At 39.9% G+C, this 27337-nt stretch overlaps 1 protein-coding gene across 3 annotated transcripts in view; it reads right to left on the bottom strand.

The window, feature by feature from the left end:
• The window catches only part of LOC128640068 (glycine N-acyltransferase), a 309564-nt gene that overhangs the window by 151550 nt on the left and 130677 nt on the right, over positions 1 to 27337 (bottom strand). The gene's annotated exons all lie outside the window — the stretch shown is intronic.

Here is a 27337-nt window from a genome sequence, read left to right as displayed (position 1 = left end):
CTGATGACTTTATTAAAAAAACTTAGGTCCTTAGAATTAAGTACAGACAAAATAATTTTTTAGATACTACAGTATACACGGAGGATGGAGTCCTTAAAATGGACCTATACGTTAAAACCACCAATAGAAATAGCCTCTTACATTATAATAGTTTCTACCCTAGGGATACTGTTAGATCCTTACCTTACAGTCAATTTGTACGAATAAAGAGGATTGTGTCAGAACAGAATAGGGCAGAGGTTAGATTTAATGAGATGGCTAATAAGTTTTTGCAAAGGGGTTACCCAGTGAGTTTAATTTAACAAGAATTAAATACATCCGGTGAACAAAATAGCAATAGTCCCGGTACAATGAGAGAGAAAGCAAAAGGCTTGGAATTTATTACTGACCATACAGATTATGATAAATAGATTATTGGTTTCCTCAAAAATCATTGGCTAGTAGATAAACAATGCAATCCAGAGGTGAAATAATTTGACTTGCACCCCATGTTAGCTTGTAGAAGGAGGAGAAATATTAAAGATGATTTTGTACAGACTGATTTTGGGAATTCTAAATTAAAACAGAGTTACATCACTGAAGAGAAACATGATTGCTTCCTTTGCCTAAATTGTGGTAACTGCAATTCGATGATAAAGGGCTCCAGTTTCACACATCCTCAGACATGAAAGAGATATAGGGGGGTAGTTATCAAGCCGTCAACCTCAAATACGCTGGAATTCCGCAGCGTATTTGTGGCGAGGCTGATTCGCCTTAGTTATCAAAGGCTAGAGACCGGCAAAAGTAGAATTTTGTGACGTAAGCTTCGATCCGCCGGACTCAGTCCGACACAGATCGATTCTTACGTCACTCCAGATGTTCCGCACACAAGTGCGGCACAATCTGACTACTTTTGCTAGTTATCAAATGATTAGCAGGTACGCTCAGCACTTTTCCGGCCCAGCGTACCTGGTTTTCAATCCGCCGCCCTGGAGGCGGCGGATCCCATAGGAATCAATGGGAGTCTGACCATAGCGAAAGTACAAGTTCGCTGCTGCCAGATATCCCATTGATTCCTATGGGAGATGTCTATACCTAACACCTTAACACGTACCCCGAGTCTAAACACCCCTAATCTGTCCCCCCTACACCGCCGCAACTAAATAAATATATTACCCCCTAAACCGCCGCTCCCGGAGCCCACCGCCACTATAATAAACATGTTAACCCCTAAACCGCCGCTCCCGGAGCCCACCGCAAGCTACTCTATACATATTAACCCCTAAACCGCCGCTCCCGGAGCCCACCGCAAGCTACTCTATACATATTAACCCCTAAACCGCCGCTCCCGGACACCGCTGCAACCTACATTATACCTAGTAACCCCTATCCTGCCCCCCCTATACCGCCGCCCTCTATAATAAAGTTATTAACCCCTAATCTGCCCCCCTACACCATCGTCACCTATAATACATTTATTAACCCCTATCCTGCCCCCCCTACACCGCCGCTACTGTAATAAAATTATTAACCCCTAAACCTAAGTCTAACACTAACCCTAACACCCCCCTAAATTAAATATTAATTAAATAAATCTAAATAATATTTCTATTATTAACTAAATTAATCCTATTTAAAACTAAATACTTACCTTTAAAATAAAGCCTAATATAGCTACAATATAAATAATAATTATATTGTAGCTATTTTAGGATTTATTTTTATTTTACAGGCAAATTTCAATTTATTTTAACTAGGTACAATAGCTATTAAATAGTTATTAACTATTTAATAGCTTACCTAGCTAAAATAAAGAGAAATTTACCTGTAAAATAAAAACTAACCTAAGTTACAATTACACCTAACACTACACTATACTTTAATAAATTATTCCTATTTAAAACGAAATACTTACCTGTAAAATAAACCCTAAGATAGCTACAATGTAATTAATAATTACATTGTAGCTATTTTAGGATTTATATTTATTTTACAGGTAACTTTGTATTTATTTTAGCTAGTTAGAATAGTTATTAAATAGTTATTAACTATTTAATAACTACCTAGCTAAAAGAAATACAAAATTACCTGTAAAATAAATCCTAACCTAAGTTACAATTAAACCTAACACTACACTATCATTACATTAATTAAATAAATTAACTACAAATAACTACAATTAAATACAATTACATAAACTAACTAAAGTACAAAAAATAAAAATAAAAAGATTCCGATCAGCCAATAGAATGCGATCTCAATCTGATTGGCTGATTCAATCAGCCAATCAGATTTTTCCTACCTTAATTCCGATTGGCTGATAGAATCCTATCAGCCAATCGGAATTGAAGGGACGCCATCTTGGATGCCGTCCCTTAAAGGAGCCTTCATTCGTCGTTAGTCCGTCGGGGGAGAAGGATGTTCCGCGTCGGCAGGATGAAGATGGATCCTGAAGCAAGAAGATTGAAGACCCGCTTGGAAGATGACATCGCCCGGATGGAAGACTTCTTCAGCACCGCTTGGAGGATCACTTCATCGGATGGAAGACTTCTTCAGCGCCCCTTGGAGGATCACTTCTGCCGCTCCGGATCTCCTCTTCAGTTCCATCGGTGGCTCGGCTGAGTGAAGACGACTCAAGGTAGGATGATCTTCAGGGGATTAGTGTTAGGTTATTTTAAGGGGGTTTGGGTTAGATTAGGGGTATGTGGGTGGTGGGTTTTAATGTTGGGGGGGTTGTATTTTTCTTTTACAGGCAAAAGAGCAGTTTTCTTTGAGGCATGCCCCACAAAAGGCCCTTTTAAGGGCTGGTAAGGTAAAAGAGCTTTGAACTTTTTTAATGTAGAATAGGGTAGGGAATTTTTTTATTTTGGGGGGCTTTGTTATTTTATTAGGGGGCTTAGATTAGGTGTAATTAGCTTAAAATTGTTGTAATATTTTTTAAATGTTTGTAACTTATTTTTTTTATTTTTTGTAACTTAGCTTTTTTTATTTTTTGTACTTTAGTTAGTTTATGTAATTGTATTTAATTGTAGTTATTTGTAGTTAATTTATTTAATTAATGTAATGATAGTGTAGTGTTAGGTTTAATTGTAACTTAGGTTAGGATTTATTTTACAGGTAATTTTGTATTTCTTTTAGCTAGGTAGTTATTAAATAGTTAATAACTATTTAATAACTATTCTAACTAGCTAAAATAAATACAAAGTTACCTGTAAAATAAATATAAATCCTAAAATAGCTACAATGTAATTATTAATTACATTGTAGCTATCTTAGGGTTTATTTTACAGGTAAGTATTTAGTTTTAAATAGGAATAATTTATTAAAGTATAGTGTAGTGTTAGGTGTAATTGTAACTTAGGTTAGTTTTTATTTTACAGGTAAATTTCTCTTTATTTTAGCTAGGTAGCTATTAAATAGTTAATAACTATTTAATAGCTATTGTACCTAGTTAAAATAAATTGAAAGTTACCTATAAAATAAAAATAAATCCTAAAATAGCTATAATATAATTATTATTTATATTGTAGCTATGTTAGGCTTTATTTTAAAGGTAAGTATTTAGTTTTAAATAGGATTAATTTAGTTAATAATAGAAATATTATTTAGATTTATTTAATTAATATTTAAGTTAGGGGGGTGTTAGGGTTAGTGTTAGACTTAGGTTTAGGGGTTAATAAATTTATTACAGTGGCGGCGGTGTAGTGGGGGGCAGGATAGGGGTTAATAAATGTAATATAGGTGGCGACGGTGTAGGGGAGGCAGATTAGGGGTTAATAAATTTAATATAGGTTGCGGCAGGGTCCGGGAGCGGCGGTTTAGGGGTTAAACTATTTATTTAGTTGCGGCGAGGTGCGGGATCAGCAGGATAGGGGTTAATAACTTTATTATAGAGGGCGGCAGTATAGGGGGGGCAGGATAGGGGTTACTAGGTATAATGTAGGTTGCGGCGTTGTCCGGGAGCAGCGGTTTAGGGGTTAATACATTTATAAGAGTTGCGGCGGGGTCTAGGAGCGGCGGTTTAGGGGTTAGTAACTTTATTGAGTTGCGGGGGGCTCCGGGGGCACCGGTATAGGGGGTAGAACAGTGTAGTTTAGTGTGAGTGCTTAGTGACAGGCTAGCAATAAAGCTGTCAAAAAGCCGAAGAGCAGCGAGATCGGATGAGTGATAACTATCACAGTCTGCTGCTCATCGCCCCGTACTTGGTGCGCGGCTTTTTGACAGATTTATTGATAACTTAGGCGTATTTTTTCAGGTCCGCAGCGGCGAAGGTAGGCGAGCTTAGGCGGGCGTATTGAACCGGCGAAGGCAGGAAAGTTGACACGTTGATAAGTACCCCTCATAATATTAGAGGTTATTGTACTTATAACATTACAAATGCCGTATATCTGGTGAAGTGTCCGTGTGGGAGGGTCTATGTGGGAGAAATGACACGTAAAGCCAGGGAGCATATGAATGAGCACAAAAGCAATATTAGGTTTAAAGCCATGGAGGCTCCAGTTTCCTCACATTTTCTCCAAAACAGACATAATATAAGCCAATTGCGCTTTCAAGTTACTGATCACATTAAACAGTAGAGAAGAGGAGGTGATAGGGAGCTCCTGTTAAAAAGAAGGGAGGTGCATTGGATCTATACTCTGAATTCAGTGCAACCTACAGTGATGAATAAAGAAATACATTTCTCAGTTTTCTTATAGTTAAGCATTTCAGTGTTAATGATTGATTTTGAATCTTATATATAAAAAAATTGCTGCTTTTATATTGTATATAGTGTTTTTAGTATATGGTTTTAACTTTGGTATCTACAGGGTTAATTCATGTGTACAAGTGTATACATTTATTTTGACCACTATGTGGTGATGAGAAATGTGAAGCTCCACTCATTGAGAGGAGCTAAGACAGCTATATAAATGGTGATTCAATGTGAAAAAGCAGACACGATTAAGGGCTTTTAGCCCGAAACGTTGTATATGGCATGACCCTAAGATGAAGAATAATGGTCTTTTATGATTGAAATATTTGATGCTGCTGGACTTTGTTGTGTGTGTAAGAGTGTGTATGTGGATCAACCAATCAGAAGCCCTCTCCCAGTAGTAAATTAATACTCCTGAACCTACCTGAGTATGCTTTTTAACAAAGGATACACATAGAAATAAAGCAAATGTGATAACAGAAGTAAATTGGAAAGTTGTTTCAAATTGCACGTTCTATCTGAACCGTGAAAGAAAAATTTGGGTTTCATTTCCCTTTAATTAGTTTGTAGGATAGCTTTATGATACCTATGCTTATCCCCCACTGTGTTTGCCTTTACCACCTGTAATGCAAGTTTATTCCATAAATCAACCACCCTTTCAGTGAAGATGTGCTTCTGAAAATTACTCCTGAACCTACTGCCTTTAACTTGAGGTCATGACCTCTTGCTCTGATGTATCATATAAAATGGAATTTACAGTGAGAAACTCAACCTGTGATCGCCAAAAGCAAGTTATTGGAAATATTATTTCTTGTACTTGCATGAAAATATTACCAAAGATTTCCAGTTAACAGTCAATCATTTGCTTTACAATTTGTAAAGCCAGATAAAATGTAAACTCACCTGGAGAGCTTGCCAAATATTAGAATTTAAGTAAACATATTCTGTTAAAAAACAACAATAGCCATCCATAAGAACTTGGTCTAATTATTGGCATCATGAATGCACACATGATGACATCTGATACAAAATAATCAATTAGATCACCAATCACATCATCTTTAAAAGATTGTTACATCCATGGCCCCAAGTTATCAAGGTCTGTCGGACCTGATCCAACAGTGCGGATCAGGTCCGGCAGACCTCGCTGAATACGGCGAGCAATACGCTCGCCGTATTCAGCATTGCACCAGCAGCTCACAAGAGCTGCTGGTGCAATGCCGCCCCCTGCAGACTCGCGGCCAATAGGCCGCCAGCAGGGGGGTGTCAATCAACCCGATCGTACTCGATCGGGTTGATTTCCAGCGATGTCTGTCCGCCTGCTCAGAGCAGACGGACATGTTATGGGGCAGTGGTCTTTGTGACCGCTGCTTCATAACTGTTGTTTCTGGCGAGTCTGAAGACTCACCAGAAACAGGGGCCATCAAGCTCCATTCGGATCTTGTTAAATAGAGGCCCATGTGTCTACCGTTCTGTGACAAAAAAGACACATGAAAATGTTCTTTGTCTTTTAGACCTGTCCAAACCATCACTAATCATTACATTTTTGGCCATAGTATTGTCCTAAAAACACCGTTGCTAGGAATATATTATTACAGCACCAAAAATGCTGCTACAATATTACAGTGGTAAATTTATTTTTGGTGCATTAATATCACAGCCAATTTTAACCCTACAGCAATGGTCAGGATGTAGGCAGATTATGCTATCCCCTTGGCATGTCTTTGTTTTTATCCTAACCCCAAAGTGTGGTAACAACAATTTTGCAGTGACATCTTAAAGGGACAGTTAACACCAGAATTTTTGTTGTTTAAAAATATAGATAATCCCTTTATTACCCATTCCCCAGTTTTTTGCAAAACCAACACTGTTATATTAATACACTTTTTACTTCTGTGACTAACTTGTATCTAAGCATCTTCTGACCGCCCCTAATCACATGACTTTTAGTTATTATTATTATAGCAGTGTCTGCCACTAGCCACGGGCCTGATCACAATGCTATCTATATGGCCTACATGAGCTTGCTCTCCCCTGCTGTCAAAAGTAGATAAAATAGAGGCGGCCTTCAAGGGCTTAGAAATTATCATATGTGCCTCCCTAGGTTTGCTTTTAACTAGAATACCAAGAGAACAAAGCAAAATTGTTGATAAAAGTAAATTGGAAAGTTGTTTAAAATTACATGCCCTATTTGAAAAATGAAAGGTTTTTTTGGACTTGACTGTCCCTTTAACCAGCCAGAATTGTTTCAAGAATAAGAGGGAACATCAAATAGCAATGAAGAGGAACATGAGGGGCCCTGGTGTTAAGACTATAAGAGGCTGAAGATAGATGACATTATACAGTAATAAGAAGTTTACCTTGGTTAGTTGCTGGAACGAATCTTGCGTTGCAGTGGCAAGTATTCTAATTCAAGGAGTACACAGAAGAGTAGTTAGGAGACAAGCAAGAGTAAGGAACCTTAGTATCCAATGACAGACAGGCATAACAGCAGAAAGGGCAGGCAGAAACATAATTCAAAGTACAGTTCCAGGAGTAAGCAACAGATATCGAAGTATACAGTTCAAGGTGCAGACATGGGTTAATATAGATATGTAGTCCAAAGTACAGGCAAGAGTCAAAACCAGGAGGGCACGCCAGAAACAGGAATGCTAGAACTTTCATGAAGAATTACCAAGCAGTGAATTTTATCACTCAGGGTCTTTTAATACTGCCCCTGTTAGTATTGGCACCAAAACCATCACCATGTCACTTCCGAGATTATTAGTAATAGGTCAGTACTAGAGGAAGCAGGAATATCCCTGCTCTAAACATAGCTCACTCATTTTCTACCAGTTCCAACTTCAGGATAGGCATTGCTCACCTGGAGCCTCCATCTCACTAATCCTCCTTGCTTTAATGTGGCCCCTGGTTCTATCCACATTCACCTAGCACAGCTTAGTGCAGCCTGAGCTCTCGCTGTGCTAACTGATCCTAACTGAAGTTAGTGCACTCCCAGATGCACACTGGTAAAACTACATGGGCCTTACATAGCTCCCTCTTTAAGCGTGACCCCAAGACACGACCAGGATGAGAAGAATGTTTTTGATCAAACATGTCTATCAAAAGAGGAGCATGAATATTGTCCACTGGACCCGGGAACACCCCCTTCATACTATAACCTTTCCATTTAAAAAGATATTGCAGGGGGGGCGGAGCAAGCTTGGGCTCTGAACGGTCGCACTTCACTTCAGCTCTGCTGAAATTGTTCATAAATTTCCTTAAATTGACCGTCAGCCTATTACAAATCTACTTTATGACCATCACTCAATCTTAGCAAGGGGTAGAGAGCCCTTGGGACGTCGAGCAATAGTTGTGCAGTGAGGAGAACAGCTGAATATCGGCCTGTCTAGCGACCAGACTATCCAGAAACTGCTGTCTTCTCTCCCACGTGGAAGTTCCAGAACATGGCTTTTGATTGGGAAACAAGTGTAAAAAATTTGCTTTGTGCCCACTTTCAGAGCTTGGAGCGTGAGTTAACCCTGGCATACACATCTATCTGTGGCAACCTGTCTTCCAAAAAAATCCAGCACCACCTCCCACCTCGCAAGCCCTCGCAAATTGTACCTAGGGAACCTCAGACTGCCGCGGGAGGATCACTGCGCCCGACACAGACACTTAGAGCTTTTGGGTGGCCGGTTACAGATCCATGCAGCTGCCCAAGCGATATTAAACCCCCACATGTTGTTTTGGCCCATGGCGCAGCGGTGCAGGAGGGGATTCAACAAATATGGTCATGGTCTAACTGCGCAATGGGAGGAAGCATGTCTGACCACTTACCAGTTAACACGGTGAGACCTGAGGTTTGTGTGAACCTGCTAATGCCTGGACTGAGTGGAATATCCCGGGTGGGACCTCAGCATATGCCGTTTATGTGCGATCTCGCTAAAGCTCCCAAGTCCTTAAATGCAAGGGCACAGCCTGCAAACTACGTAGAGGGACCTGCGGATCTCCAAATTATGTCTGTCCTGCCTATGGTTACACAGAGGAAGCTGCTGGACGAGAGAGAAAATTCTGTAGAGATGAGGCTACGCAGAATGTCACTTTTTATCTCATGGTGCCTTGGGCTGTGTGCACTGGGAAATGTAAGTCGGCCTCCACAGCAAAGCAGCCAGGATGAAAGATGGACAGTTGGTAAAATTGACTCCTTCAGGGGGACTCGCACCGGAGTTGGCTAGATTTAGAACTTGCCGCCAGTAAATTGGCTCACGCTACAAACTTTATTTTTACCCACAGTTCTGTTTGGAACTCTCTTTGTTATACCCTTTGTGCTCATAATGTGTGATGCAGTTTGAATGTCTTAGCGGTCCTTTGACCTTATTATTGCTTTACTTACTGTTTTATTTCCAAGCTGTGATACCCTAATTCTAAGTGTATACAATGTGTGCCACAGCCAGAATTACTCAGTGGCTTTTGCTAGTATGGTTGTCTTATTTCTAGATGTATACAAAGTACATCCTCTTCCCAAAATAGCATTTTCACATATATGGACATATTTCTCCTCATAGCCTATACCTACTGATATTGTGCCTTCCTTACAGAGCTTAAAGCGGCTATAGTACATTTGGAAGAGGGTATAGTACTTCACTTAGTCTAAGTTTAAGTTGCACATGCAGGTTAGTGGTTTTTGTAACACTGCTTTTGTTATAACAGATTCTCAAGTCACACAATTAGGTACAGTTTATCTCTACCCCTACCAGATTGCTCTATTAAATGTCCTAAAGAGTCCTAAGATTGTCCTTTATTATAAGCTGTTCTCTCATGTCAGGGTAGCACCTAAGCTCCGGCTACTATCAATCAGCACAGCTGATTTACCGATGTTCCAAGTGGCTGAATATCACCGGTACCTTGTTAAGTCTCATTTATGGCTGGGTGGAAAGTATATAAAGTTTTACATATAACTATTTGACTATAGACAACTTTATTTTTGAGTTTGTTTGTCTCCACCTATATGTTGTGTCTGTTGTCGGGTGTAAGGGCCCGCACCCGGGCAATAAGACCCCTCAGTACTAAGATAGATATTCCTAGGATCACTCAAGATTAACATAGTGCACGCTATATTTTGCCTCACTGTGTAGCGGCTAACTTGATTAGGACTCACACCTTCAGCAAATAAACCTCAGCTCCTATACCCACTTTCCTCATTAGACGCAACTTGGTGCAAATAGCAGCCCCTCATAGTCTAAATGCCACTATATATTAAGTGTTTAGCTCACTACCTAACTCAATGGGTAATCATATATTTCTTAGTTACTGCTTGTTCCTATGTACTGTATGTTTTGACAATTTGCTCCTTTGAAAGCTTATAGTATCCTACACATTGTATATTATCCTATCATCTGAATACGTGACGGTTAATGATTGCTCACAATGCCTGTTTCTGGGTGTTCAATATAGCCCAGGTGATTGTTTCCTAATCTAGGTTCTGCACCATGTTTAAAAAATTGTTTCTACTACAGATATGTACCAGACTAGATAAATGTTTAACAGTAATGTGGGGCTGACTGTGAGCTTGTGTGTAAATAATTATCTTTCTGCTAAATGAGCTAAACTAGAGCAAGTTTGACTATATTGCCTTACCGTAGCTATAACTCTATGGTCATAGCCACACTGTGAGGTACAACTTCAATTCAATACTCCAGGTATGCTTCTGATGCAGGCTGGCCCTGCATCAACATTCCCACTATTTGGGTTCTACATACTTGCAACACTCTTAATGCAACATTTCTATTATATGTAGCTAATCTATGTTTACTCCTCTCCTGGTCATCCATACGCCCATGAGATTTCACTTAGAGACATGCTAAGTTTCACCTATCTAGTTTAAGCAACCACCTACAGCAGTTGGCCCAATTGCAACCCATTTCATGTGCATCTGTTTGGCATATCCAGAAGACAAGCAGACGTCTCTTGTCTGCTTCTCATAGGTAACTCATCACCTCCTACCCCCCCCCCCACCCCATATAACATGCCTCCTTTAGTAGGAGGATTAAATACGCGGTTTTTCTCGCATATACCGCATCTTATTTACCCTCTTTACTAGCAAAATCTTGCAGTTTAACATTATATTCAGCTTTATTTCTCTTTTAACCTACGCAAGATTTTCCAAATATATATATATATATATATATATATGTTTGCGTAATAATATTATCCCTTTAACACTTAACCTATCATACACACTACTCACATAAGCATGAGATAAAATTATATAATACCGAGGTTTACTAATGAGATCCATAAGTGGTCTCCTTTGTTTGCACATGCCTTCTTTTTTCTTATTGCTTGTGATGGTCCAAGAGTGGCCTAGGATATTATTTAGAAGGCATCTAAATGTTTGGCATTCTATGTATCTCATGTTTGCATGATATGTAAATTGTTATACTTACGTTTTTTTTTTCTGTGTTTATCTTCTCACTCTTGTAACACTAAACCTTACTGTATGTGTCATGCAATGCAAGAACCTATCTGTTTGATTAATGTATGCCTTTAAATATACCTCAATAAAAATTATTAATAAAAAAAAAAAAAAAAAACCCTGTTAAGGCTGCAGAATGCACAAAAAAAAAAAAAAAAAAGATATTGCAGCCTTCCTCTGAACACAAGACTCCAAGATCTTATCAACCTCAAACTCATCAGAACCTTCCACAGAGACAAGTGGAGGAGGAGGTTGAGGGAATGGATTGTCAACACATCCTTTAGGCTGGGAAACATGTAATACTGGATGAGTACGATAAGTACCAGGAAGATCCAGTCGAACTGCAATGGTATTAATAATCTGAGTGTTTTTGAAAGGGCCCACAAAGAGTGTACCCAATTTCTTAGGTAAACATTTTCAAATGCACAGTTGATAACCATACTATGTTACCAACATCTGAAAGAACAGTAGGATAAAACTCATGAGTTGTGAAAAACGGAGACATCTTGAAAGTTTGATGAATGTGATTATTTTATGCAAATTCTTCTTTAGGCAACAGGATTACCCAGTTTTCCTGAAACAAAAGAGATATGAACAAAAACACCTAAAATACTGCTCTAAAGTTTGATTAGTCCACTCAGTTTGACCATTAGTCTGTTGATGGTAACGAGCTAACAACAATCATGAAGTGTTCAAACTGGAGCAAAAGTGTTTCTAAAATTGGGACATAAACTGTGAACCTCTGTTTGATAATACATCCTGAGGCAAACAATACAATCAAAAAATTTCCTTCAAAACTAAACCATCAATCACACTGGCAGAAGGCAGACCTCTAATCGGAATAAAGTGTGCCTTCTTTGTCAAAAGATCAACAACGACTAAAATATTACCATCTGAAATAGGCAGATCCACAATGAAATCCATTGAGACACAGGCCAAAGGACTAAGGATTAATAAAGGATGCAAAGGACCAGCCAGGGCTAAAGTAGAAGGATTCATCCTGGCACAAATATCACGAGAAAAGACAAATTTACAAACATCTTCAGACAAGTTAGGACACCAACAAGTTCTGTATCTTCCTGAATCTTCCAGCAGCAAGTGAGTCATGACAAAACTGCATAGTCACTAAACAAACCTGAGATGGAACAAAGATCTTCCATTTATAATGTAAAAATCCATTCACAGGAATCAAAGATACAGAAAAAGAAGGAGGAAGATCTCTGAATATCAGGCTATATAAGATCACAATAAATGTATTCAATAAGTCTCTGAAAATGTCATTTAGGAAATGCTGGAATGCAGCTGGGGCATTCCACAAACCAAATGGCATAACAAGACACTCAAAATGTGCATAGTGGGTCTCTAATATCTAAGCCCCTCTCAAATCAATCTTTGTAAAAACTTGGGCAACTTTAATTATTTCCTGCATTTCAGGAATAAGCAGGAATAAGTGACAGAGGATATCTATTCCAGAGAGTGATGCTGTTAGTTATGGACACTAAGCAACGCGGCAGATTGCCAGAAGCAAGAACTTTTACAAAACACAAAGGCAAAAGCTATGCTACCAAGTTATTTGCATAATTAACAAGGTCATGCTTTCCAAATCTGATGGAGGAGCCACACAAGCCAGATCATCATTACGCTGTTTAGAAAGGTCCAGATAGTATTGATCCATGAAAGCTGGACATTCGTTTTTGTTTCACTGGCAATGAGACCAAAATCACAAACATAGCCCTCTAAAGACCTTCTTCCCCATAGTAGAGCTCTCAAAGCAGGTTGAGCAGAAGTGTGATGAGGAGAAGCACACAATATACTCATAGCATTTACCAAAGAGTCCCAGGTATTTAGTATGTTACTATTTCTTTTAAACAAATTATGTGCCCAGATGTGAGGTTTACTTGTCAATAGAGCTATTGCAGAATTAACCTAAAGAAAATCTGTAGCATAAGTCCCGGCTTGACTGAAAACAGGATTTGGCAGGCCATGATGAAAGTACAGAACTGGGGAGCGATCCGATAAACGGCGTAGTTTGCGGCGCAAGCGAGGGAACCCGCGTCGCCCGCAGTTTCAGCTCGCAACTTGAGCTATCCAATATGCGGCGCCGTCAGTTGCTAAAGTGGCGCAAGTCTGACAAAGTAGCGATGTCCAGAAATCTGCATAAGTACAAATTTCTGGCGTCGCCAGTGACTTGCGCCACGTTAGAAACTGCTGGCGCCTACAAAACCTGACTAAAGTCTAAATCACCCACACTGTCTAACACGCCTCCTAAACATAGCCCGACACGTCTAACCCTCTATCCGCTATCCCCCCTCACTAGCCTAACAACAAAAAAAGTTATTAACCCCTAAACCGCCGCTCCTGTAGCCTGCCGCAACCTAATAAATTTATTAACCCCTAAACCGCCGCTCCTGGACCCCGCCGCCATCTACATAAACTAACCCCCTACTGTGAGCCCCTAAAACCGCCGCCACCTACCTTATCTATCCCCTAATGTGAACACCTTACACCGCTGCCATCTACCTTATCTATCCACTAATCTGACCCCTTACACCGCCGCCACCTATATAAAAATTATTAACCCCTAATCTAATTCCCCTATACCGCCGCCACCTATATTAAAATTATTAACCCCTAATTTAATCTACCTACCCCGCCGCCAGCTATGTTATCTATATTAACCCTAAGTATATTATAGTTAATATAGTTATTACATTATATATATTAACTATATTAACCCTAATTATATTAGGGTTAATATAGTTACTATAGTATTTATATTAACTATATTAACTCTATCTAACCCTAACACCCCTAACTAAATTCTTATTAAATTAATCTAATTCATATTATAAACTAAAATATTCCTATTTAAATCTAAATACTTACCTATAAAATAAACCCTAAGGCCTAGATTTGGAGTTTGGCGGTAGCCGTGAAAACCAGCGTTAGAGGCTCCTAACGCTGGTTTTAGGCTACCGCCGGTATTTGGAGTCACTGAAAATAGGGTCTAACGCTCACTTTTCAGCCGCGACTTTTCCATACCGCAGATCCCCTTACGTAAATTACGTATCCTATCTTTTCAATGGGATCTTCCTAACTCCGGTATTTAGAGTCGTTTCTGAAGTGAGCGTTAGAGCTCTAACGACAAAACTCCAGCCGCAGAAAAAAAGCAGGAGTTAAGAGCTTTCTGGGCTAACGCCGGTTCATAAAGCTCTTAACTACTGTACCCTAAAGTACACTAACACCCATAAACTACCTATGTACCCCTAAACTGAGGTCCCCCCACATCTCCGCCACTCAATTTTTTTTTAACCCCTAATCTGCCGACCGCAAAGCGCCGCCAGCTAAATTATCCCTATGTACCCCTAATCTGCTGCCCCTAACCCCGCCGACCCCTGTATTATAATTATTAACCCCTAACCTGCCCCCACAACGTCGCCGCCAGCTACTTACAATAATTAACCCCTAATCTGCCGACCGCAAAGCGCCGCCACCTACATTATAGCTATGTACCCCTAATCTGCTGCCCCTAACACCGCCGACCCCTGTATTATATTTATTAACCCCTAACCTGCCCCCCTCAACGTCGCCTCCACCTGCCTACACTGATTAACCCCTAACCTGCCGAGCGGACCGCACCGCTACTATAATAAAGTTATTAACCCCTAATCCGCCTCACTAACCCTATAATAAATAGTATTAACCCCTAATCTGCCCTCCCTAACATCGCCGACACCTAACTTCAATTATTAACCCCTAATCTGACGACCGGAGCTCACCGCTACTATAATAAATGGATTAACCCCTAAAGCTAAGTCTAACCCTAACACTAACACCCCCCTAAATTAAATATAATTTAAATCTAACGAAATTAATTAACTCTTATTAAATAAATTATTCCTATTTAAAGCTAAATACTTACCTGTAAAATAAATCCTAATATAGCTACAATATAAATTATAATTACATTGTAGCTATTTTAGGATTAATATTTATTTTACAGGCAACTTTGTATTTATTTTAACCAGGTACAATAGCTATTAAATAGTTAAGAACTATTTAATAGTTACCTAGTTAAAATAATAACAAAATTACCTGTAAAATAAATCCTAACCTAAGTTATAATTAAACCTAACACTACACTAGCAATAAATTAATTAAATACAATTCCTACAAATAACTACAATGAAATAAACTAACTAAAGTACAAAAAATAAAAAGAACTAAGTTACAAAAAATAAAAAAATATTTACAAACATAAGAAAAATATTACAACAATTTTAAACTAATTACACCTACTCTAAGCCCCCTAATAAAATAACAAAGACCCCCAAAATAAAAAAATGCCCTACCCTATTGTAAATTAATAAAGTTAAAAGCTCTTTTACCTTACCAGCCCTGAACAGGGCCCTTTGCGGGGCATGCCCCAAGAAAATCAGCTCTTTTGCCTGTAAAAAAAAACATACAATACCCCCCCCCAACATTACAACCCACCACCCACATACCCCTAATCTAACCCAAAAGCCCCTTAAATAAACCTAACACTAAGCCCCTGAAGATCTTCCTACCTTGTCTTCACCTCACCAGGTATCACCGATCCGTCCTGGCATCCGGTGCTGAAGAGGTCCAGAAGAGGCTCCAAAGTCTTCCTCCTATCCGGCAAGAAGAGGACATCCGGACCGGCAAACATCTTCATCCAAGCGGCATCTTCGATCTTCTTCCATCCGGTGCGGAGCGGCTCCATCTTGAAGCAGCCGACGCGGATCCATCCTCTTCTTCCGGCGTCTCCCGACGAATGACGGTTCCTTTAAGGGACGTCATCCAAGATGGCGTCCCTCGAATTCCGATTGGCTGATAGGATTCTATCAGCCAATCGGAATTAAGGTAGGAATATTCTGATTGGCTGATGGAATCAGCCAATCAGAATCAAGTTCAATCCGATTGGCTGATCCAATCAGCCAATCAGATTGAGCTCTCATTCTATTGGCTGTTCCGATCAGCCAATAGAATGCGAGCTCAATCTGATTGGCTGATTGGATCAGCCAATCGGATTGAACTTGATTCTGATTGGCTGATTCCATCAGCCAATCAGAATATTCCTACCTTAATTCCGATTGGCTGATAGAATCCTATCAGCCAATCGGAATTCGAGGGACGCCATCTTGGATGACGTCCCTTAAAGGAACCGTCATTCGTCGGGAGACGCCGGAAGAAGAGGATGGATCCGCGTCGGCTGCTTCAAGATGGACCCGCTCCGTACCGGATGGAAGAAGATCGAATATGCCGCTTGGATGAAGATGTTTGCCGGTCCGGATGTCCTCTTCTTGCCGGATAGGAGGAAGACTTTGGAGCCTCTTCTGGACCTCTTCAGCACCGGATGCCAGGACGGATCGGTGATACCTGGTGAGGTGAAGACAAGGTAGGAAGATCTTCAGGGGCTTAGTGTTAGGTTTATTTAAGGGGGGTTTGGGTTAGATTAGGGGTATGTGGGTGGTGGGTTGTAATGTTGGGGGGGGGGTATTGTATGTTTTTTTTTACAGGCAAAAGAGCTGATTTTCTTGGGGCATGCCCCGCAAAGGGCCCTGTTCAGGGCTGGTAAGGTAAAAGAGCTTTTAACTTTATTAATTTACAATATGGTAGGGCATTTTTTTATTTTGGGGGTCTTTGTTATTTTATTAGGGGGCTTAGAGTAGGTGTAATTAGTTTAAAATTGTTGTAATATTTTTCTTATGTTTGTAAATATTTTTTTATTTTTTGTAACTTAGTTCTTTTTTATTTTTTGTACTTTAGTTAGTTTATTTCATTGTAGTTATTTGTAGGAATTGTATTTAATTTATTTATTGATAGTGTAGTGTTAGGTTTTATTGTAGGTAATTGTAGGTATTTTATTTAATTAATTTATTGCTAGTGTAGTGTTAGGTTTAATTATAACTTAGGTTAGGATTTATTTTACAGGTAATTTTGTTATTATTTTAACTAGGTAACTATTAAATAGTTCTTAACTATTTAATAGCTATTGTACCTGGTTAAAATAAATACAAAGTTGCCTGTAAAATAAATATTAATCCTAAAATAGCTACAATATAATTATAATTTATATTGTAGCTATATTAGGATTTCTTTTACAGTTAAGTATTTAGCTTTAAATAGGAATAATTTATTTAATAAGAGATAATTAATTTCGTTAGATGTAAATTATATTTAAGTTAGGGGGGTGTTAGTGTTAGGGTTAGACTTAGCTTTAGGGGTTAATCCATTTATTATAGTAGCGGTGAGCTCCGGTCATCAGATTAGGGGTTAATAATTGAAGTTAGGTGTCGGCGATGTTAGGGAGGGCAGATTAGGGATTAATACTATTTATGATAGGGTTAGTGAGGCGGATTAGGGGTTAATAACTTTATTATAGTAGCGCTCAGGTCCGCTCGGCAGATTAGGGGTTAATAAGTGTAGGCAGGTGGAGGCGACGTTGGGGGGGGCAGATTAGGGGTTAATAAATATAATATAGGGGTCGGCGGTGTTAGGGGCAGCAGATTAGGGGTACATAGGGATAATGTAAATTGCGGCGGTGTACGGAGCAGCAGATTAGGGGTTAATAATATAATGCAGGGGTCAGCGATAGCGGGGCGGCAGATTAGGGGTTAATAAGTGTAAGGTTAGGGGTGTTTAGACTCGGGGTACATGTTAGGGTGTTAGGTGCAGACATAGGAAGTGTTTCCCCATAGCAAACAATGGGGCTGCGTTAGGAGCTGAACGCGGCTTTTTTGCAGGTGTTAGGTTTTTTTTCAGCTCAAACAGCCCCATTGTTTCCTATGGGGGAATCGTGCACGAGCACGTTTTTGAGGCTGGCCGCGTCCATAAGCAACTCTGGTATCGAGAGTTGCATTTGCGGTAAAAATGCTCTACGCTCCTTTTTTGGAGCCTAACGCAGCATTTTTTTGGACTCTCGATACCAGAGTTATTTTTATGGTGCGGCCAGAAAAAAGCCCGCGTAGGTAACGCACCCCCTTGGCCGCCAAACTCCAAATCTAGCCGTTAGATAGCTACAATATAATTAATAATTACATTGTAGCTATGTTAGGGTTTATATTTATTTTACAGGTAAATTGTTAATTATTTTAACTAGGTATAATAGCTATTAAATAGTTATTAACTATTTAATATCTACCTAGTTAAAATAATTACCCAATTACCTGTAAAATAAATCCTAACCTAAGTTACAAATACACCTACACTATCAATAAATTAAATAAACTACAAATATCTATCTAAAAATACAATTAAATAAACTAAACTAAATTACAAAAAAACAACAACACTAAATTACAAAAAATAAAAAAAAGATTACAAGATTTTTAAGCTAATTACACCTATTCTAAGCCCCCTAATAAAATAATAAAGCCCCCCAAAATAAAAAAAATTCCCTGCCCTATTCTAAATTAAAAAAAGTTCAAAGCTCTTTACCTTACCAATCAGATTCAAGTTCAATCCGATTGGCTGAACCATTCAGCCAATCGGATTGAACATCGGATTGAACTTAAATCTGATTGGCTGATTCAATCAGCCAATCAGATTTTTCTACCTTAATTCCGATTGGCTGATAGAATCCTATCAGCCAATCGGAATTCGCCGGACGCCATCTTGGATGACGTCATTTAAAGATACCTCATTCGTCGTTCAGTCGTCGGCCGGGATGGATGCTCCGCGGCAGCGGAGCGAAGAAAGAAGATTGAAGATGCCGCTTGATGGAAGATGCTGCCGGAAGGAAGAAGACGTTGCTGCCGCTTGGAGGAAGACATCGCCGGGATGAAGAATAATTCTTTGCCGCTTGGAGGAAGACATCGCCGGGATGAAGAATTCTTCTTTGCTGCTTGGAGGAATTAGATTAGGGGTTAATAATTTTTATATAGGTGGCGGCGGTGTAAGGGGTCAGATTAGTGGATAGATAAGGTAGATGGCAGCGGTGTAAGGTGTTCACATTAGGGGATAGATAAGGTAGGTTGCGGCAGTTTTAGGGGCTCACAGTAGGGGGTTAGTTTATGTAGATGGCGGCGGGGTCCAGGAGCGGTGGTTTAGGGGTTAATAACTTTATTAGGTTGCGGCGGGCTACGGGAGCAGTGGTTTAGGGGTTAATAACTTTTTTTGTTGTTAGGCTAGTGAGGGGTGATAGCGGATAGAGGGTTAGACGTGTCGGGCTATGTTTAGGAGGCGTGTTAGACAGTGCGGGTGATTTAGACTTTAGTCAGGTTTTGTAGGCGCCGGCAGTTTCTAACGTGGCGCAAGTCACTGGCGACGCCAGAAATTTGTACTTACGCAGATTTCTGGACATCGCTACTTTGTCAGATTTGCGCCACTTTAGCAACTGACGGCGCCGCATATTGGATAGCTCGAGTTGCGAGCTGAAACTGCGGGCGACGCGGGTTCCCTCGCTTGCGCCGCAAACTACGCCGTTTATCGGATCGCGCCCCAAATGGGCTGATGGCTGCATACCCTGGGTTACTGGCTGAATAGGCCCCTCAGCAGCAGATGAAGCTGAAGGAGACTGGGTGGTAGGCGTCTGTGACTGAGAATAAAGCCATTCTACTCTCTGTAACAGATTCAACTAATGGGCCTCCAACTCTTGCATGGATTGTGTCAAAGCTGAGAAAAGCAGCATAAAGTATGAGAATTCAAAAAGTATACAGATATAAATCAGGAACCATAGTATGCAATGACAGACAGGCATCACAGCAGAAAGGGCACTCAGAAATATAATCTAAAGAAGAGTTCCAAAAGTCAGCAACAGATATCAAAGTACACAGTTTAGGATGCAGACAGGGGTTACGCCAGAGACGTAGTCCAAAGTCACATCCAAAATGATTAGTACATATAGTGCTACTCATTGCACAGGTAACATTATCCCCTTGTTAGTAATAGAGGAAGCAGGAATACCCCAACACTAAACTTCTTACCCCAGCTTTGACATTAGGATGGGCATACAGACCCCTGATCCTCCATTGGGCTAAACCTTCTTGTATTAAAGGGACATTTTACACTAGATTTTTCTCTGCAAAAATATTTTGTAGATGATCCATTTATATAGCCCATCTGGGGTTGTTTTGTAAAAATGTATAGTTTTCCTTATTTTTAAATAACATTGTGCTGATTTTCAGACTCTTAACCAAGCCCCAAAGTTTTAGATGTATACTGATGTATACAGACTTCAGCTTGCTACTGTTTGCATAATGGGTCTTTTCATATACAGGGGGGGGGGGGTCAGGTCTGCTCTCAGGCCCTTTCAGTGGGTGTCCCACCCTAGCCTCATCAACGGTGCTAATTTGGGAGCTTCTAAGTGATTTTTTAAAATGTTTTATACTGGATTTTTATAATCATTATTTGTGCATATTATTCTTTATAGTAGTGTCTATTACATGCAGTTAAATGTAAATTGGTGTATACTGTCCCTTTACCAAAGCCCTAGGCTCCAGCCACACTCAACAAGCACAGCTTAGATCTGCCCTGGCTGCACTAACTTATTCCAACTAAGTTCTGCCAAGCCAAGCACTAGTGGAACTCCACAGGCCTGACTGATATGGATTAACATATTGGAAAAACATTATGGGACCGATTTATCAAGCTCCGCATGGAGCTTAATGCCCCTGTTTCCGCGCGAGCCTTCAGGTTCGCCGGAAATAAAAGTTATGAAGCAGAGGTCTAAAGACAGAAATCAACTCGATCGAATACGATCGGGATGATTGACACACCCTGCTAGCAGCCGATTGGCCGTGAATCTGCAGGGGGCGGCATTGCACCAGCAATTCACAAGAACTGCTTGTGCAATGATAAATGCTGACAGCATACGCTGTGGGCATTTATCGATGTGCAGCGGACTTGATACACTACATTGTGTCATGTCCGCTCACACTATGATAAATCTACCCCTTAGAGTGTGTTGTAGAAGTTATGGAGGTGAGTACATTAGGTGTTGGTTAAACACTATCCAACCATTCGGGCTGAATGAAGAATGTGATTTACATCTCTTATATTTATTCTGCTGCAAAAGGTATATTTTTGACTTATAATTTCCATCTCTTTGAGAGAACTACAAATCTGGATTTGTGTACTCAGTAAAACCTGTTTTTTATTTTTAACATATTTTCTTAATTGTAAAAGGGACCTTTAACCCCTTAACGACCGACGACGTATGGGGTACGTCCTCCAAAAAAATACAGTTAAAGACCGAGAACGTACCCTATACATCGTCGGTCTTTGAAAGCAGTGGAAGCGGTCCTGAGCGCTTCCAGTCACTTTCATGTTGTTGCAGTGATGCCTCGATATCGAGGCATCCTGCAATAACACTACTTGGCCATCTGATGCAGAGAAAGACATCGATGGCTGTGATTGTTGGTGGGTGGGAGCGGACGTGGGAGGCGGGTTTGGTGGCCATCGGTGAAGTCCAGTAGTGGGTTTGGGGGGCCACCGGGGGCGCGCACTCGCACATGTGTGTGCACAGGGGGGCGGCGGGCACGTGCATGGGGCGGGAGCGGGTGGGAACCACTACACTATGGAACATTTTCACAAGTTAAGTGGGGGAGAGGAGGGAGGGAATTCGGATCTATGGGATCTGGGAGGGGGTGGGAGGTTAGTCTTTGGGTTGGGGGGGAGCTACACTACAGAAAAAAGGCGAAAATAGGGGGAAAAGGCAAAAAAATAAAAATTTTATTGTAAACTGGGTACTGGCAGACAGCTGCCAGTACCCAAGATGGCACAAATTAGGTAGAGGGGGAGGGTTAGAGAGCTGTTTGGGGGGGATCAGGGGGGTTGGGGGCTAAGGGGGATCCTACACAGCAGAATATGGCTTTAAAAAAAAAACAAAAAAAAACCTTTTATTTTAGTACTGGCAGACTTTCTGCCAGTACTTAAGATTGCGGGGACAATTGTGGGGTGGGGGAGGAAAGAGAGCTGTTTGGGAGGGATCAGGGGGTGTGATGTGTCATATGGGAGGCTGATCTCTACACTAAAGCTAAAATTAACCCTGCAAGCTCCCTACAAGCTCCCTAATTAACCCCTTCACTGCTAGACATAATACACGTGTGGTGCGCAGTGGCATATAGCGGCCTTCTAATTACCAAAAAGCAACGCCAAAGCCATATATGTCTGCTATTTCTGAACAAAGGGGATCCCAGAGAAGCATTTACAACCATTTGTGCCATAATTGCACAAGCTGTTTGTAAATAATTTCAGTGAGAAACCTAACGTTTTTGAAAAAGTTAGTGAAAAATTTAGCGATTTTTTTTTTATTTGATCGCATTTGGCGGTGAAATGATGGCATGAAATATACCAAAATGGGCCTAGATCAATACTTGGGGTTGTCTACTACACTACACTAAAGCTAAAATTAACCCTACAAGCTCCCTAATTAACCCCCTCACTGCTGGGCATAATACACGTGTGGTGTGCAGTGGCATTTAGCGGCCATTACCAAAAAGCAATGCCAAAGCCATATATGTCTGCTATTTCTGAACAAAGAGGATCCCAGAGAAGCATTTACAACCATTTATGCCATAATTGCACAAGTTGTTTCTAAATCATTTCAGTGAGAAACCTAAAGTTTGTGAAAATATTTGTGCAAAAGTGAACGATTTTTTTTATTTGATCGCATTTGGCGGTGAAATGGTGGCATGAAATATACCAAAATGGGCCTAGATCAATACTTTGGGATGTCTTCAAAAAAATATATATACATGTCAAGGGATATTCATGGATTCCTGAAAGATATCAGTGTCCGAATGTAACTATCGCTAATTTAAAAAAAAAAAGTGGTTTGGAAATAGCAAAGTGCTACTTGTATTTATTGCCCTATAACTTGCAAAAAAATCAAATAACATGTAAACATTGGGTATTTATAAACTCAGTACAAAATTTAGAAACTATTTAGCATGGTTGTTTTTTGGTGGTTGTAGATGTGTTACAGATTTTGGGGGTCAAAGTTAGAAAAAGTGTGTTTTTTTCCATTTTTTCTCATATTTTATAATGTTTTTTTATAGTAAATTATAAGATATGATGAAAATAATGGTATCTTTAGAAAGTCCATTTAATGGAGAGAGAAAATGGTATATAATATGTGTGGATACAGTAAATGAGTAAGAGGAAAATTACAGCTAAACACAAACACCGCAAAAATGTAAAAATAGCCTTGGTCCCAAACGGACAGAAAATGGAAAAGTGCTGTGGTCAATAAGGGGTTAAATACCATTCCTATCTTTAGGTCTGTAGTCAATGAATGTCTTAATGATGAAACACATTTGACTCCACACATGTTGATAAGTGCTCTTTATATGCTTCTATTGTTTAATTTGTTACAATCAAAGTTTATTTTTTAATCAGCAATTTGGGCTTGGTTGCCTGTGCATAGACATTCTGTTCTTCCTGGCTATGTTTAATAGCGCTTTTGTGGTACCATTTGTCTTTATGCACTGCACCAATTCTACATGTTCACTATTAAGCCTACTGGTTTCCGGCTTTGAAGCTTGAGCGTTTCCCCTCTTGCAGCAGTGTGATTATACCACAGGCGGACAAGTTATGGAGCAGCAGTCTTTAGCCTGAAGGCTCGCGCGGAAACAGGGGCATCAAGTTCCATTCGGAGCTTGATAATTTGGCCCCCTGGAGCAATGCCGCTAGCAGGGGGTGTCAATCAACCCGATCGTATTCGATCAGGTTGATTTCTGTCCGCCGCCTCAGAGCAGGCGGACAAGTAATGGAGCATTGGAAACAGGGGCATCTACGGAGCTTGATAAATCGGCCCCATAATGTTCTTCGAATATGTTAATCCATATCCGTCAGGCCTGTGGAGTTCCACTAGTGCTTGGCTTTGCTTCATAACGTCCGTTTCCGGCGAGCCTGAAGGCTCGCCAGAAACAAGGGGCATCAACCTCCATAAGGAGCTTGATAAATCGGCCTGTTAGTCTGAACTTAAAATGAGGGAGTAGTAGATTTTCTTCTGACAAATTTTAAAGTTATGTTTGTTTCCACTCCCCCTGTATCATGTGACAGCCATCAGCCAATCACAAATGCATATATGTATATACTGTGAATTCTTGCACATGCTCTGTAGTAGTTGGTAATTCAAAAAGTGTAGATATAAAAACAAAACTGTTAACATTTTGTTAATGGAAGTATATTGGAAAGTTATTTAAAATTGCATGCTCTATTTGAATCATGAAAGTTTAATTTTGACTTGAGTGTCCCTTTAAGATTCACAATCCTTACATACAAACAATTTTTTAAATTTTTATAAGGTTTTATTTGGCTTCTTTAGGCTTATTAATAATTGTCATTTGAACATAGCATACTCTTCCCAAATTTTTTTCATTCCGTTTGAGTTACTGTCATGTATCCTTATCTGACCAGCGTGCTCTAGCCTTGTGCTTCAGTTTTAACCTGATATATGCTTTGGCGTGTGGTCATGGTTATCCTTGTTTACTTTCTCTCTGGAATTATGCCTGATTAGGAACGTTTGCCATCAAAACTCTGAACTCTGGAACTATGACTATCTTGTTTAATGATTTAACTTGATCTTTGATTGTTAGCTGCTATAACTTTTACGTTATGTAACATAAACTAGAATGTCAATTATTAATGGTTTTGGCATTCATATTTGGAGAAAGTAAAGTCACTTTATAGTTTTTATTATTATTTTCATAAACACTGAACAGCTAAATTCTGCACAGTGGAAGTTACATTGTTCAATTACTGTATAGGCAAATAAATACGAATAATTTGCAAACTGGTATTAATCAGGTGAGAGAATCATAGACAATAGTATCAGGGCTTAATGATTTGCACCAGTAATGGATAAATTATGTCCTGAACAGATAGTTTATTTAGGCTCTAATACAAGAGTTGTAGGTTTGTTAAAGGATTATTAAATACCGTAGAAATTAATAACTGACAAATACACACTAAACAGACAATGCAAAAGCACTTACTTTGAATTGGAAATGATCTGTAGACTATTTTCTGGGAAATTTCAAAGAGAATCCAATTTTCCTTCCTCCTGTATCACGTGACAGCCATCAACCAATCATAAAATGCATATATGTATATACTGTTCACTTTTGCACATGTTCAATTGGAGCTGGAGCCTCAGAAAGTGTGCATATAAAAATATGTGCATGTTTTTAGAACGGAACAATATTGGAATTGGATTATTTTTTCATTGCATGCTCTATCTGAATCATGAAACTATAATTTTGACTTGAGTGCTAAAACACTTTTTTAGACTATGAAATATGCTAAAAAAAATATAATCTGAATGTTAAATCATGATTTTAAAAAAATGCTTAGATAATGATAAAGTGTGTTGTTAATGATGAATATGGGCACCAGGATAGGGGTTGTCATATGTCCCAGTTTTATGTGACTGGTTTTAAAAGTATGTCAGTTTGGTGAGCATTGCAGCCCCAGTGCAAAGATGACAGCACCAACACTTGACTGTGTTTTATAATCAACCTCCAGAGCCCTAGAGCTGAGCTGTTCCAACAAGCAGAGGCTGGCTGGTTATGCGTGCAGCGTGCACAAGTAAAGATAGTCTTTGCATGGCCGCCAATGATCTATGGGGATCCTTTAGGGCAGTATTATTATTATTATCAGTTATTTGTAGAGCTTCAACAGATTCCACAGCGCTATAAACAAATGCGGAGTACAATAAAACATTTATAGGGATCAAAAGGGTAGAGTGCCCTGCCAAGAGTCACACTGTTGGAGTTAGCTCTTAAGAAGGTGATCAACAAACAGCTGGACTCTTAGGCTTACATGCTAAGGGGGTTTAGGGGATAGCAATGGAGGAGAGGAACTGGTATAAAGAAAGGTTAGTGTATGTTGTATTCATCCCTGAACAGTACAGGGAGTGCAGAATTATTAGGCAAATGAGTATTTTGACAACATCATCCTCTTTATGCATGTTGTCTTACTCCAAACTGTATAGGCTCGAAAGCCTACTACCAATTAAGCATATTAGGTGATGTGCATCTCTGTAATGAGAAGGGGTGTGGTCTAATGACATCAACACCCTATATCAGGTGTGCATAATTATTAGGCAACTTCCTTTCCTTTGGCAAAATGAGTCAAAAGAAGGACTTGACAGGCTCAGAAAAGTCAAAAATAGTGAGATATCTTGCAGAGGGATGCAGCACTCTTAAAATTGCAAAGCTTCTGAAGCGTGATCATCGAACAATCAAGCGTTTCATTCAAAATAGTCAACAGGGTCGCAAGAAGCGTGTGGAAAAACCAAGGCGCAAAATAACTGCCCATGAACTGAGAAAAGTCAAGCGTGCAGCTGCCAAGATGCCACTTGCCACCAGTTTGGCCATATTTCAGAGCTGCAACATCACTGGAGTGCCCAAAAGCACAATACTCAGAGACATGGCCAAGGTAAGAAAGGCTAAAAGACGACCACCACTGAACAAGACACACAAGCTGAAACGTCAAGACTGGGCCAAGAAATATCTCAAGACTGATTTTTCTAAGGTTTTATGGACTGATGAAATGAGAGTGAGTCTTGATGGGCCAGATGTATGGGCCCGTGGCTGGATTGGTAAAGGGCAGAGAGCTCCAGTCCGACTCAGACACCAGCAAGGTGGAGGTGGAGTACTGGTTTGGGCTGGTATCATCAAAGATAAGCTTGTGGGGCCTTTTCGGGTTGAGGATGGAGTCAAGCTCAACTCCCACTCCTACTGCCAGTTTCTGGAAGACACCTTCTTCAAAAAGTGGTACAGGAAGAAGTCTGCATCCTTCAAGAAAAACATGATTTTCATGCAGGACAATGCTCCATCACATGCGTCCAAGTACTCCACAGCGTGGCTGGCAAGAAAGGGTATAAAAGAAGAAAATCTAATGACATGGCCTCCTTGTTAACCTGATCTGAACCCCATTGAGAACCTGTGGTCCATCATCAAATGTGAGATTTACAAGGAGGGAAAACCGTACACCTCTCTGAACAGTGTCTGGGAGGCTGTGGTTGCTGCTGCACGCAATGTTGATGGTGAACAGATCAAAACACTGACAGAATCCATGGATGGCAGGCTTTTGAGTGTCCTTGCAAAGAAAGGTGGCTATATTGGTCACTGATTTGTTTTTGTTTTGTTTTTGAATGTCAGAAATGTATATTTGTGAATGTTGAGATGTTATATTGGTTTCACTGGTAAAAATAAATAATTGAAATGGGTATATAT

This window comes from Bombina bombina, chromosome 9 (assembly GCF_027579735.1).
Source record: "Bombina bombina isolate aBomBom1 chromosome 9, aBomBom1.pri, whole genome shotgun sequence".
Taxonomy (NCBI): domain Eukaryota; kingdom Metazoa; phylum Chordata; class Amphibia; order Anura; family Bombinatoridae; genus Bombina; species Bombina bombina.
Note: the sequence above shows the minus strand (reverse complement) of the source record. Positions and strands in the feature narration are given on the sequence as shown.